Source organism: Canis lupus, chromosome 24 (genome assembly GCF_003254725.2).
Source record: "Canis lupus dingo isolate Sandy chromosome 24, ASM325472v2, whole genome shotgun sequence".
Classification (NCBI taxonomy): Eukaryota; Metazoa; Chordata; class Mammalia; order Carnivora; family Canidae; genus Canis; species Canis lupus.
In genome coordinates, this window is record NC_064266.1 from 33,119,799 (window position 1) to 33,132,633 (window position 12,835).

General features: G+C 37.8%; 1 long non-coding RNA gene across 1 annotated transcript; it reads left to right on the forward strand.

The window, feature by feature from the left end:
- The first annotated feature begins 9,795 nt into the window (after positions 1–9,795).
- On the forward strand, positions 9,796–11,290 carry LOC112674036 (uncharacterized). The gene is made up of 2 exons (XR_007405660.1): positions 9,796–10,531; positions 11,156–11,290. It is a non-coding gene; the product is annotated as an uncharacterized LOC112674036 (long non-coding RNA).
- Positions 11,291–12,835: the final 1,545 nt, after the last annotated feature.

Genomic DNA, 12,835 nt, shown 5'->3' on the forward strand with positions numbered 1-12,835 from the left:
AGAGGAAATCTTGCCATCTGTGACATGGATGAATATAGAGGACATTATGCTAAGAAAATAAGCAAGACATAGAAAGACAAATACTAAATGATTTGCTTATATGTGTAATCTAAAAAAGTCAAACTCCTAGATATAGAGTAGAATGGTAGCTAAGAGGTGGGAGAAATGGAGAGTTGTTGGTCTAAAGGTAAAAGTTTTCAGTGATACAATAAGTTCTAGGGATTTAATTTACAACATGGTAATTACAGTTAACAATAGTGTATTGTGTACTTGAAAATGCTAAGAGAAAAGATCTTAAGTTTTCACACCTCAAGGGAAAAAATGGTAATGATGTGAGGTGAGGGATATGTGTAATTCTCAAGGTATATGTACATCACAATATTACATTGTACACCTTACACATATATAATTTTTACTTATCAATTATACTTCAATAAAGCTGATGGAAAAAAGAGATAGATCTCAATAGTCACTTTATGTTTCTATATTTCAAACTTTCTATTTTCTATTACATTTTACTCCTTAATAGAATAATGTAATTAGGTGCTGGTCCAGGAACGCCATTCATATCCTTCATGTGCCCTATCGTAACACATTAACCATATTTTTCCCTGATAGGGTCAATTGAATAAAATTGAGAGAACAGAAATAAATCCTTACTTTTTTGATTAATTTATTTTCAACAGTCAAGATAATTCAGTCAGAAATGCAATAGTCTTCTCAACAAGTGGTGCTGGAATGATTTACATATGCAAAAGAGCAAGTTTGGACCTCTATTTTAGACAAAAACTAACTCAAAATGGATCAAAGACCTAAATGTAAAAGCTCAAACTATAAAACTCTTAGAAGAAAACAGAGCAAATCTCTGTAGCCTTGGGTAAGGCAATGGCTTCCTAAAATGACACCAAAAACACAGTAGCAAAAGAAAAAAGAGATGCAAAGGACTTCATCAAAATTAAAAACTGTTGTGCTTCAAAGGGGACTATTAAGGAAGTTAAGATAACCCACAGAATGGGAGAAAATATTTACAAATTGTCTATTTGGTACAAGATTATCATCCAAAATATATAAAGAATTCTTACAACTCAAAAATAAGAAGACAACAATTAAAATAATTTTTAAATTGGCAAAGGATTTGAATAGACATTTCTCCAAAGATATATAAACAGACAATAAGCACATGAAAAGACCTCCAGCACCATCAGTCATTACGGAAATGCAAATCAAAATCACAATGAGATACTTTTCACATCCACTAGGATGGCTACAATTAAAATGTTAAATACCACTGAGGGGGGCACTTGATGGGATGAGCACTGTTGGTGGGAATGCAAGCTAGTACAGCCACTCTGGAAAATAGTGTGGAGGTTCCTCAAGAAGTTAAAAATAGAGCTACCCTATGAACCAGCAATTGCACTACTGGGTATTTAGCCAAAGATACAGATGTAGTGAAACAATGGGACAACTGCACCCCAATGTTTATAGCAGCAATCTCCACAATAGCCAAACTGTGGAAGGAGCCTCGGTGTCCATCAAAAGATGAATGGATAAAGAAGATGTGGTCTATGTATACAATGGAATATTACTCAGCCATTAGAAACAACAAATACCCACCATTTGCTTCGACATGGATGGAACTGGAGGGTATGAGTGAAATAAGTCAATCAGAAAAGGACAAACATATGGTCTCATTCATTTGGGGAATATAAAAAATAATGAAAGGGAATAAAGGGAAAGGAGAGAAGATGAGTAAAATATCAGTGAGGGTGACAAAACATGAGAGACCCCTAACTCTGGGAAATGAACAAGGGGTAGTGGAAGGGGAGGTGGGCGGGGGCCTGGGGTGACTGGGTGATGGGCACTGAGGGGGGCACTTGGTGGGATGAGCACTGGGTGTTATGCTAAATGTTGGCAAATTGAACTCCAATAAAAAAATTAAAAAACAAAAACAAAACAAAATCGCAATGAGATATTTTTCACATCCACTAGGATGGCTACAATTAAAATGTTAAATACCTCTGAGGGGGGCACTTGATGGGATGAGCACTGGGTGATATGCTATATGTTGGCAAATTGAACTCCAATAAAAAATAATAATTAAAAATAAATAAAAATAAAAATAAAATGTTAAATACATTAATTCAAAAGGATACAAGCACACCCATATGTTTATTGCAGCATTTTTTATTATAGCCAAATTATGGAAGTAAACCAACTGCCCATCAATAGATGAGTGGATAAAGAAGATGTGGCCTATATACACAATGAAATATTAGTCATGAAAAAGAATAAAATCTTGCCATTTGCAGCAACATGGGTGAAGCTAGAGTGTATTATGCTAAGCAAAATAAATCAGTCAGAGAAAGACAAATACTGTATTATTTCACTCATATGTGGAATTTAAGAAACAAAACAAACAAAGGGTGAGGAGAGAAACTAAAAAGAGACTCCTAAACATAGAGAACAGAGGGTTACCAGAGGGGAGGTGGATGGAGGGATAGGTAAAACAGGGGTTGGGGATTAATAGTAAGTACACTTATCATGATAAGCACTGAGTAATATATGGAATTGTTGAATTACTATAATATACATCTGAAACTAATATAACACTCTATGCAACTACACTGGATTAAAATAATAATTAAAAATATTTTTTAAAACTTAGACAATAGAAAGTGTTGGCAAGAATATAGAGAAATTGAGGCAGCTGGGTGGCATAGTTGGTTAAGTGTCGGAATCTTGGTTTCAGCTCAGGTTGTAATTTCAGGGTCATGAGATCAAGCCCCACAACAGTCTACTTTAGATTCTCTCTTCCTCTTCCTCTGCCTTTCCACTCATGTGCTCGCTTGCTCTCTCTCTCTCTCTCTCTCTCTCTCATAAATAAATAAATAAAGCTTTAAAAAAATAATGTAGAGAAATTGGAGCCTTCATGAATTGCTGTGGAATTGAAAAATGGAGAGGCTATTTGGGAAAGCAGCTTGACATTTCCTCAAAAGGTTAAACACACTGCAATTCCACTCCCAGGAGTTTACTCAAGAGAAATGAAAACATATGTCTACTTGTACATGAATTGTTCATAGAAGTATCACTCATAATAGCCAAAAAATAGAAAAAAAGAATCTTCAATACTATGACATTTCTGTTAAAAGTAACCATAATTTTGTAAAGCCCTTCCTTTAGCTTCCTAGAAAAGGAATTAGAGACTCTAACGGAGTTTGTTGCATGCCTGCCCTTGCCCCACTGAAAGTTTTGCTGGACTCAGCTTTGGCAGTGCAATAGGAGCATGATTTAGAGGTTGCTAGGACAGCTGCTCTCCCAAATGAGGATGGTGACCTGTGAGAAAATGAAGCTGGAACCCAGCAACAGAAGTCTGGTATTAGGGATCCCTGGGTAGCGCAGCGGTTTTGCGCCTGCCTTTGGCCCAGGGTGCGATCCTGGAGACCCGGCCGGGATCGAGTCCCACGTCGGGCTCCTGGTGCATGGAGCCTGCTTCTCCCTCTGCCTGTGTCTCTGCCTGTGTCTCTGCCTCTCTCTCTCTCTCTCTCTCTCTCTCTCTCTCTGTGTGTGACTATCATAAATAAATTTTAAAAATTTAAAAAAAAGAAGTCTGGTATTATAGGAAAACCGTGATGTCAGTGGCACAACCTGTCTACTTCTATAAAGTACAGCTGAGAGAACATGTGCTTCCTCTTTAGGATGCTGAAGATGAACGGGCTTTGGAGTAAATGTTGCAGCTAAACAAAGCACCTTCATCTTTTGGATCTACATACTTAGCTGTTTTTTTTTTTTTTAATTTATTTTTTTTTTTTTAATTTTTTTTTTTTTTAATTTATTTATGATAGTCACAGAGAGAGAGAGAGAGAGGCAGAGACACAGGCAGAGGGAGAAGCAGGCTCCATGCACCGGGAGCCCGATGTGGGATTCGATCCCAGGTCTCCAGGATCACGCCCTGGGCCAAAGGCAGGCGCCAAACCGCTGCGCCACCCAGGGATCCCTTAATTTATTTTTTATTGGTGTTCAATTTACTAACATACAGAATAACCCCCAGTGCCCGTCACCCATTCACTCCCACCCCCCGCCCTCCTCCCCTTCTACCACCCCTAGTTCGTTTCCCAGAGTTAGCAGTCTTTACGTTCTGTCTCCCTTTCTGATATTTCCCACACAATTAGCTGTTTTAGAATGCAGCTGTTTCCTTCTTGAATTTCCAGTATAAGACTACTGCACTCCGATGTTTCTAGCAGCAATGTCCACAATAGCCAAACTGTGGAAGGAGCCTCAGTGTTCATCGAAAGATGAATGGATAAAGAAGATGTGGTTTATGTATACAATGGAATATTACTCAGCTATTAGAAATGACAAATACCCACCATTTGCTTCAACGTGGATGGAACTGGAGGGTATTATGCTGAGTGAAATAAGTCAATCGGAGAAGGACAAACATTATATGGTCTCATTCATTGGGGAATATAAATAATAGTGAAAGGGAATAGAGGGGAAGGGAGAAGAAATGGGTAGGAAATATCAGAAAGGGAAACAGAATATGGAAGACTTCTAACTCTGGGAAACGAACTAGGGGTGGTGGAAGGGGAGGAGGCGGGGGTGTGGGGGTGACTGGGTGGTGGGCACTGAGGGGGGGCACTTGACAAGATGAGCACTGGGTGTTATTCCGTATGTTGGCAAATTGAACACCAATAAAAAATAAATTTATTATTAAAAAAAAAAAAAGACCACTGCAATCATGGGACGCCTGAGTGTCTCGACGGTTGAGCATCTGCCTTTGGCTCAGGACGTGATACCTGGCTCGGTATCGAGTCCCACATCTGGCTTCCTGCATGGAGCTTGCTTCTCTCTCTGCCTATGTCTCTGCCTCTGTGTGTGTGTGTGTGTCTCTCTCATAAATAAATTAATTAGTTAAATATTTTTTTAAAAGACCATTGCAATCACAGCACGATATTCAAGGGTGAAATCTTGTTTTCTGTCACTCCCATGCTTTTTCTTTCTTTTTTTTAAAGATTTTATTTATTTATTCATGAGAGACACAGAGAGAGGCCGAGACATAGGCAGAGAGAGAAGCAGGTTCCCCACAGGAATCCTGATGTGAGACTTCATCCCAGGACCCAGGGATCACCCCCTGTACCAAAGGTAGATCTAAATCACTGAGCTACACAGGCATCCCACTCCCATGCATTTTCATTTAGAAGCAGAATAAAGTTGTATTTCAAATGTCAGAAAAAAAAGAAGAAAGAAAGAAAGAAAGAAAGAAAGAAAGAAAGAAAGAAAGAAAGAAAGAAGAAAGAAAGAAAGAAAGAAGAAAGAAAGAAAGAAAGAAAGAAAGAAAGAAAAGATAGAGAGGAAAGAAGAGAGGGAAGGAGAGAGGGAAGGAGAGAGGGAGGGATGGCAGGAGAATGGATGTAAGGATGAAGGAAGGAAGTGAAGGAAGGAGGAATTAAGAAGGTAGGGATGGTAGTAATGAGATGTAAATGAGGAAATGATGGAGGGAGGAAGGAAGAAAATACTATGATACTAAGTTAGGATCCAGATACAAAAGACCCCAGATTGTAGGATTCTGTTTATGTAGAATATACAGAAAAAAGCAAATTTATATAGACAGAAAGATTAGTGATTGCGAGGTGCTGGAGCAATGGTGTAAAGGGTTTCTTTTTGGGGTGATGAAAATGTTCTGAAAGTAGATAAGGGTGACAGTTGCACAATTTTTTTAATATATTAAAAACCACTTTAAATTTGTGAATTTTATTAGAGTATGTAAATTATATCTCAATTTTAAAAAAAATAGTGCAGTGCTGGTACAGAAATGGAAACATTCATGGATACATCAATAGAAAATCCAGAAATAGATCCAAGTATAATTGAGAATACGATGAAGTAAACATTTCAAATCAAGGGAAATTTGACATATTCTTCAATAAATGCTAGGACAATTTGCTATTCATCTGATATGATAGTCAAGTTAAATAACCCACATCACATACAAAAATAAATTTCTAATATGTTAAGGTTATAATGTAAAAAAATTTAAATGATAAAGTACTAGAAGAAAATATTTTGTAAACATTTAACTTTGAGCTGATGGAGGACTTTCTAAGAAAACTCAGAAACCCCTAAATTTGTGCATGACAGATTTAATTATATAAGTATTAGAAGTACTCAGTTGAAGAAACTACAAGATAAGAGGGAATATAATATCCTGGGAGAAAATACTTACAGCAGATGTAACTATTAAGACTCATACTTTATAAAATATTCTTGTAAATCGGTAAGAAAAAAACAATATCACAAGACAAAAATTACCAAAGTGTAAGAGGAAATTCAAAATGTCAATAATTAATCTCATCCCCACTAGCAGCCAGAGAAACCTAAATTAAAACGACAGTGGCCTACCATTTTTCATTCATTAGATTTACCAAAAAAATAAGTGTTATCAAGGCTGTGGTGAATTGGGTATTATCCATGAAACTTGTAAATATATATGCTTTTGATCCAGAAGGCCACCTCTAAAAGTGTATGCCACAGAAATAATTATACATAAAGACCCATGTACAAGAATATTTATTAGAGTATTATTTGTAATTAAATATCAAAAAACAACCCAATTGCCATCAATACAAAAAATAAAATAAGTTATCATACAGTGATATAATCCATGTAGCTACTTAAAAGGCTCAGCAATGTAACATTAAGAGATAAACCCAAGTCCCAGATCTACCTGCATAGCATGATTTCAATTATGTCTTTGTTTTTTTTTAATTGAAATAGAAGTTCTCTTAATGAAACCCACTTAATGAATTAATTAGCACTTCATTTCCTATATGAAATATACTGACTGATTTGTTCTCACTTTAAGAGACATTCATGTTAGTAGATGGGTAAACCATAATTTGTCCTCAAAAAGATGATTCTAACTTTTAAAGGAGCAAAGAATACTACTGATACTTACAGATAGGTTTCTAAGCATCTGAGGAAAAATTGGAGATCTAGGTGCAAGGACTGAGGAGAGAAGTAACCCTTCCCTTTCTCTAATTCAGTAAAGAAAATGATGTGGATATAGATGTAGATGGTCTTCAACTTCAGGATGGTTCAACTTAATGACATTTCAACTTTCAAATAGCATGACAGAGGGATGCCTGGGTGGCTCAGCAGTTGAGCATCTGCCTTTGGCCCAGGGCGTGATCCTGGAGTCCTGGGATCAAGTCCCACATCAGGCTTCCTACATGGAGCCTGCTTCTCCCTCTGCCTCTCTCTTTCTCTGTGTCTTTCATGTATAAATAAATGAAATCTTTTTTTTAAAATGGTATGATAGCAATACACATTCAATAGAAACCATACTTTGAATTTTTATCTTTTCCCAGCAGCACTAACCATCTACATTCCACAGCTCTCTTATGTTGGGCAGGGGCTATGAGCACAATTCCCAGTTGGCCACCATAATCTGAGGATCAACAGCCTACACACTTGCAACCATTGTCCACCCATGCAACCATTCTGCTTTACACTTCCAGTACAGTATTCAATAAACTACATGGGATATTAAACACTTTATTATAAAAAAGACCTTGGGTTAGAGGACTTTGCCCAACTGTAGGCTGCTCTAAGTGCTCTGAGCGTATTTAAGGTAGATTAGGCTAAGCTAGGATGTTTGGTAGGTTAGGTGTATTAAATGCTTTTTTGATTTATGATATTTTTTATTTACAATGGGTTTATTGGAATATAGTAAGTCCAGGAAGATCTGTATCTTTTCATTTTCTGTAATTTTTAAATATTTTTACTGTAACAGTTTAAAAGACACAAAAAAAGGCACCTGTGTGGCTCAGTTGGTTAAGCATCTGCCTATGGCTCAGGTCATGATCTCAGGGTCCTGGGATCCAGTCCTGCATCAGGCTTTCTACTCAGCAAGAAGTCTGCTTCTCCCTCTCCCTCTGGGCTCTTGCTCTCGCTCTCTCTCTCTCCCTCTCTTTCTCCCTCTCTCTCTCTCTCTCTCTATTAAATAAATAAATAAATAAATGATATATTTTAAGTAAATAACAGACTCAGAAAATTGTTGACTGGTGTTTGGTAGAATTTATAGTATAATCATCTCACCTATAAAGTCAGTATTTACTTCTATTTCATACATGCTTATTAATGAGTTTAAGCATTCTGCTGTATATTGAGTCAATTTGAGTAATTTCATTTTATGAAGATTTTTATGCTTTTAACCATAAAAATGTACAAACTATTCCCCAGTAAGCTTTTCCTCTTCTCCATGTTTGAGTTCTATCCTTTCACATTCCTATTATTGAAAATGTTTTTTTCTTTCTTGGCCGTTCTTGTCAAAATGTTGTCTTTTTTTAATATTTTATTTATTTATTCATGAGAGACACAGAGAGAGAGGCAGAGACACAGCCAGAGGGAGAAGCAGGCTCCATGCAGGAAGCCTGACATGGGACTCGATTCCAGGTCTCCAGGATCAGGCCCCAGGCTGAAGGTGGCACTAAACCACTGAGCCATCCGGGCTGCCCAAAATTTTGTCTATTTTAATGATACTTTTAAAGTACAAACTTTTCATTTTATTTGACAATCTTAGTGGTTTTTTCTAACTCATTAATTTCAACTACTATCTTCATCAATATCTTGTCTACTTTCTTTATATTTATTTTGCTTTTTTGTTCCATCTTATTGAGTTCAAGCCCACATTAACTTTCAAGTTTTTACATTTATATACTAAATACATTTATATACTAAAGTACTGATAATAATTTATTTACAACTGTTCATTATAGAAATGCTAATGTCCTGAACCAGGAGTAGTCGAGATCCCTAGATATGAAGAAGAAAGGAGGGATGCTGAGGCTCACCAGTAGAACTGTGACAAACCATGACTTTGTATGCTACATGGTTGGGTACCCAAGCACTTAATGTTCTACTCACCAGGCTGATTCTGGACACACCAGAATCCTGCCCAGGCTTGGACCCTGGGGGGATGAAAGAGATGGATTCAACTTCTCCCAAGAGAAGGAACTCCACCCCCAAGATATAATGTCAGCCCAGTCCAGGACTCTCCTATCTGCTGTCTGCAACACCATGAAGCCTAAATGGATCCTCTTTTCTTTGTGTATACTCATCATGTCCATGCCTCTCCAGACGCTTTCAGGCATGCTGTTTCCTGAAAATCTCAGAAAACAATTGTGTGAAAGTGGACATCTTGGAAGTAAGACAAAATAGGAAGGGCAGTCCTGGGGAACAGTGTGAAGGCAATGGTGGTCTAGGCAGCCTGGGTGACAAGCAGGAATGAAGTTCTGCTTTTATATCAAACCATATGGCTCAAGAGAATCTGATTCCAGAAGTTTCATTCAATTCTGCCTATGGATTGGAGAAGGAGGAAGACATAAAATAAAATCAACTTAAGTTTTTTCTAAGGGATTTCGGTGGAAGAGGAGCGGGATCATGAGAATTGGATTAATGTCAAAAGTGTCTAGGAAATCCTTTTATTGGGGTGTGTATATGTATGTGGGTGTATTAGATGTGCTTTAATTCTACTTAACACATACAGGACTACTCTGCATTCTATGGATACAAAGAAGCAGAGGCCATCACTCACAGGCTTAGGGCACTCACATCTACTTACCATGATGAATACATGTGAAATACTGAGTAAATGTAGCAAATTCCCAGTTGTGGGTAAGGGCTGTAGTTGGACTTGAAGAAAACTGACATTAATTCCTTCTTTGTCTCCAACATGGCCATCATTGTTCCTGCTTTGACCACCCACCTCCATGGTCTCAGCTAAGCCAGGTGAGTCTGCATGGTAGGCAAAAAGGGGGATCAGATGGGAGAGGGCATAGACACAGGTGGAGGAAAGGAAGATCTTCTGCCAAAATAAGCATTTTAAACCTATCCTTCAGAAGTACATGTAGAGAGCCAAAGATCTTTTTAGCTTGTGTGTTTGCAGGGAGTCTGTAAAAATCAAAGTAAGAGTTCTGACCTGTGGCCTTGGGAAAGCAGATGATGACATATTCAGTTCCAGTGCCTTGGGGAAAGTCTGTGGAGAGTCAGAAAATGAGACCTATTTAATATAAAGTTCTGTGATACAGGGCAGAAGCCTCAGGTCTTTCTTGCTTTCAGCTCTTTAAGCCACCTTATTGTCCCTCTCCAATTACTTCTCAGAATCTCTGACCCAGGCCAGAATCTAAATCATTGCCCTATATCGCATATACAGTGAAATTTATGTTGAAGGAACTCGCTCAATGAAAAGGTATCAGGTAGATTCACATGGACTGATGACCATCAGTCATCTGAGTCCATGAGGAAAAGAATGTCCATTTGGCAGTAGAAAAGAAAACCTGACTCCAGGATTCTCATGCCCAGAAATCTGCAACTACCCTCCGCTATTTGGTACCTGTAAGTCAGTTTACACCAGATTCTACTACAACACCTTGACATTTGTGTGTGAGCCCTTCGTCTTCTCTGGCTGTGGAGGCAACAGGAACAACTTTAAACAAAAATATCTCTGTGAAAAATACTGTATTCCTGAAAAGTAAGTCTCTCAACACTTCATCCCACCCCAAATGACAACAACCAAATACTAGAAACCCTGGTTTTTCAGGAAAAAGAAAATAAGAGGCCAGGGGAGATTAAGCAATGGGACAAGAGATTATACCTGGGTTGGAAACAATCAGTCACAGGCACAAATTTCAATGCCTTGGGTCATTTAGTCCAACAAAGCTCTTTTTTAATTGTGAAAATTGAAGCCCAAAGTGAAAACTGGCTAATGACTTCCCAAGCTCATTCAGAAGAAGGACATGGATCCAGACCCCCTAGCTCTCTACCCAGCATCTCACTACTACCACGATGGCCTCATGTCTTTAAGATCCTATCCAACCCTTATTTTTGCACAGGTAAAAGAGAAGTAGTGAGATTTGGCTGAATAGTTCAGTATCTATAGTGAATGGCCACACAATAGCCTCAGGCTCAAGAGCAGAGACTTCAAAGTATTAATCCTCAGAGTATAGCACTATATTTGCTCATTAACATTTTATGGATGGATTATGGGTCAGGATGTATTATAGGCATTAAAAACATCTCTGAAGTTCTGCTAATGTGCAAAATACCCTGGATTCTACCAAAGACCATAACAATCACTACATTTATTTATTAACAGTGACAGAGGTGGTGGAAAACAGGAGGCTTAACATGACAGAAGGAAGAAACAAGCAAAATGGAATATTCTTCATGCAAAAGTATCCCAAAATAATTCTGAGTAAATAAATTGAAATATTACTGGAAGATTTTCAAATTTAGAATTCTTGCTAATTTCTTTGCCCAGATTTGCCTTTCATATTGATTAGATGTATAAAATTTTAATTGGAAAATTTTTGTATGTCAGACCCTGTCTAAAATCCTTTATCTCTCTCAACCTAGATTCTTCCAATGTAAACTACAGATGACCTACATTGGCACAAACAATGTAATGAGTTAGTCTGTATAAGGACAATCATTATTGATATCTCCTTGGTATGGCCTGCCAAAACTGAGTTTGCTTCTGTATTTTGTCACTGATCCCAGTGGATTTCCATATAAATGGCACTAAAATAATCATCATTAAATTATTTCATCCTCCCCAAATTAATGAGCATTCAACCCTCAACAATGCTCACATTCTAGGGAAATGGCTCCAATGCCACAGATGCCTGCAATATAGAAATTGTGACTTTACACCTGGAAGCTACAAATCTTAAATTAACCTGAACTTCTATAATCAGACTATGGAAGATCATTCCCCTTTGCCCTGACTACCCTATTTATATTCTTTTTTTTTTTTCCTATTTATATTCTTATCAAGGACCCACCCTCACAAAGGAGTAGAGTGGTATGAGCAGCCTAGGCCAGTATTTTAAGGACCACAAACAGTAATGGCCAATGTAGCCCAGGGTAAATCCATACATGGGCATTCTAGGTCAATACCAACAATGGTAACCCCTGCTTCTGGACTTTGGGCATAGACTGGGAGCTACCTTGGGAATTGGCAGAAAGCATAAGTTAGATATGTCACTCTAGCCCTTCACCCAGAAATTGTTCCTGTGTAAAACCGGACAAATTAAAAAGGTAGTTTCTGGGTACTGAGCCAAAGTCTAGTATCCCAGATCATTCTGACTCCACGGAAACTTTTTTCTAGGCCTGGTATCCTGAGTATAGCTTATCTGGTGTCCATTCATGGATTCTGGAGATTTTCCTCCCTCTAATCATTGTGAAACACAGTATCACATAAACAAGACTTGAGTGAAATTTCCTTGAAAACTCTTTCAGAACTATAGTCTAGTCTATTCCAAAGAATTACTATAAGCAAAATACTCTCTGAAGATAATTATTACCAAAACAAGTCCATTTTAGCCTCAGATTTTCAGATTTCTTCTGGGTGCTCAAGTGATTATCCAAGTTTCCTTCTCATTCAGTCTCAAATTTGCCTCTAAGAAGTTTTGTGTGCGCTGTCCGTGGTACTGAAGGAATATTCACAAGTGCCCACAATGATCAGTAAGATGGCACAAGGCCATACAACATTTGCAGACCTTCCTACAGAACTACACACCCAAGGAGTAACACAGGACATCAATCTACAAGAAATCCAAATGAGTTTCACATTAAATTCAAGTGAGATATTTTGAAGGGATGATCACTGGTAAAAGAGGGACACAGATGACAACATAAAACAAGGTCTTGGGGTACACACCAAGGATAGAATGAAAAGATTACAGTCCTGAGTCTGGTCTATTCCCAAAATCATATCCGATCACTAGAGAAACTCAAAAGGAAAATTCCATTATATATGACAGAGAATTAAAAG